Raw genomic sequence first — 3,111 nt, forward strand, 5'->3', positions numbered from 1 at the left:
GGGGGTAATTGACATATTGTGTCTGACTTACACTCTCTTTACTCGCGTCTGTTATCCTCTCTGTTTATTCTTACTTTTCTGTTATCTTTCTGTTAAGACACGTGTACCTTTATTTGTGGTTTGTATTTCTTGTCTGTTGGTTGGTGGTTATATAGACCAACTCTGTGTGTCTGTAAGGTAAGAGAGATATTTTTCTATTTTTCAATACCAATGTCAGTTGTTACAACTTAAGTAGCTAGTACTAAAAGATGGAAGTAATTTTTATGTAATTTAGATTAGATAGACATATTTCGTAATTCTCTTTAGCTGTTTGAGTTGCTTTATAGTCATTTCCGGATGGATATGGATCTCTCTCGCGTCTCATAATACTACAAACACACTAGAATATAAAGTTACCAGGTCTTCACATGAGGATGAGGTCAGTGACTTATGCAATTTTCTTAACTGAATTGGCGAAGACCCTCCTTTAGCGAACCTTCAAACACAATCTGGAAGCAAAACGGTACCTCCTGCAAGACTACCAGAGCTGCAAAGACTCTACTTTTCTCTTTAGTGTCCACTACTCTCTTTAATCAACGCCAAAAAACAAAAAAGAAAAAGAAAAAGTGCACTACTCTCTTTTCTCTAGGTTGGAATTTTGATACACAACTTCACAATTGGATTGTTGTTTTCGTATGAGATTCTACATGATATCGTTTTTCTGCTTTTCCTAGGGATAAAAGAACATGCACTTTTATTACTCCGTTCTGTAGTTTTTTTCCTGTCCAGAGAGAGAATTATACGAGGCCTACCATTTTCTTCGCCCACCTAGACTAAGGAGATAAGGGGGTGTCTAAACCAGATAAAAATGTCAAGTTACCCTCACTATGAAAATATAATTCTAACTCTTATAATCCTTCTAAATTTGAAACCTATCAAAGTCTTTTGAAAATTGAAACCTTAAAATCATTTCTCCCACAAACCAAAATAAACTACATCAATCGATTTAAAGGAAATTTTATCATCCACTTTTTTATTTTATTTTCAAACTAAACATCGTCGATTGCAACTCATTACTCTTAATTATACTTGTGATTGGTTTATCCATTCAAAATTGAAAATTACAAACGATTTCGGATTTTTGTATTTAACCATAATTGGTCGACGTTCATGTCCATATTGATCGATTCCTATGATAATATAATTCTAACTCTTATAATCCTTCTAAATTGGAAACCTATTCAAGTCTTTTGAAAATTGAAACCTTAAAATCATTTCTCTCACAAACCAAAATTAACTAGATCAATCGATTTAAAGGAAATTTTATCATCCACTTTTTTATTTTATTTTCAAACTAAACATCGTCGATTGCAACTCATTACTCTTAATTATACTTGTGATTGGTTTATCCATTCAAAGTTGAAACTTACAAACGACTTAGGATTTTTGTATTTAACCATAATTGGTCGACGTTCATGTCCATATTGATCGAGTCCTATGATAATAGATCGGTGTTTATGACCACGTCAACCGATTTATTCTGTATGTGTTTTCTGGTTGAAAAACATTTAACCAAAATTGGTCGATGTTCATGTTCATATCGCATTATTATGGTATGGAAGAAATAAACAGTTTTATGTACGTTTTTTTTGCTGCTAGAAATTAAAAAGATAATGTAACAGCTCACATAAGAAGATTATATATCCTTTGATTTCTTAACATCTAAGCATAAATATCCACAAAACCGATTCTTAGTGCAAAAATTGCCAACTCCTATATGTAATTTGTAACCTAGAATCAGTTTTTATGAGCACTTGTATGAACTGATTCTTTTAGTGCATTGTTAGCAATCAGTCTATGTGTAACCTTTACTTTAAAGCTTATCTACCTATGAAGAATTCGGGAACGATGCTAAACAATCTTCTTAGTATAATTTATTGGCTATGAGAGGAATTATCCTTATTTGAATCCAATTGGTGGACTTGAGTTTGCACTCAAGCGTACTAAAATTCATATATAAGTAAACATAGCTCTACTTAGATAGTCGCATTATGGACATCAACATCCGGAGTCAACAAATCACATGTAAATAGATCAAGAAAATGGATACGGAGATAAATGGTTTGCGAACGGTGTTTCCTAGAATACTTATGCCAAGATGAACCCAAGTGGATTGAGATACTGGTCTTAATCTTAATTTTTATTATCAACTCAGCTGGTATATACAAGCGACCCGTCGGTCGATTTATTGAATTATATACTTTTCTTTACGTGATAGTTCAGATTGATCCTGCGTTCCACGCTTGCTTAGGCGACGGAGACAGGGAAAACATACACATATTATTTATTTATTTATTTACTACATGATAGTTCCCAAGGATTGTGCGTTCTACACTTGCTTAGGCGACGGAGACAAGGAGAACACACACATATTATTTATTTTATTTTATTGGAATTTTTTTAAAAAGTAATAAAATATTGGTCTTGACCTCAATCACTATACTTCATCCTAGCGACGATATTAGTGTCCCATCATTTTTTTATTTTTTGAAAAAATAAAAACAGAAAGTGACACGGTGACGACTCCGAGATACGATGACAACTACCATGTTATTTCTAACACCTGAGCTCTGTCCTTTTATGAATAGACTCTTTATTTTGAGTCCCTCATGTCCTACAACCAATATGTTCCATCCACTTAGATTGGTTAGTGTTAATATGAATTGGTACAAGTTTCTAGACTCTGAAGTTTATTTATTGCGACTAAAATTAAAAGTTTCTCCCTTACCGCCAAGCTTAAATCAAACATTTTCCTCAATGTTTCTTATGAAAGAGCAATACCTAACAAGATGATTTAGTAAATAGAGAAATTGGAAAGATAGTACCTGAGTGAAGAGTAACAATCCTTCTACAAAGAACAAGGAGGAAAATAAAAACCTAAAACAAATAACAACAATCTACAAAAACTACTAATATACAATATAAAAAGACGAAGGTACCCAAATACACCACAATCTTTTTGTATAAACCTATAAGTCCTCTACCAAATGTGATCGTCTATACACAGAGTCGAGACAATATGACAATTCAGTTCACAATTTGTGTGATCGTCTATGGATACGAGATCGAGAC

This window comes from Papaver somniferum, chromosome 3 (assembly GCF_003573695.1).
Source record: "Papaver somniferum cultivar HN1 chromosome 3, ASM357369v1, whole genome shotgun sequence".
Classification (NCBI taxonomy): Eukaryota; Viridiplantae; Streptophyta; class Magnoliopsida; order Ranunculales; family Papaveraceae; genus Papaver; species Papaver somniferum.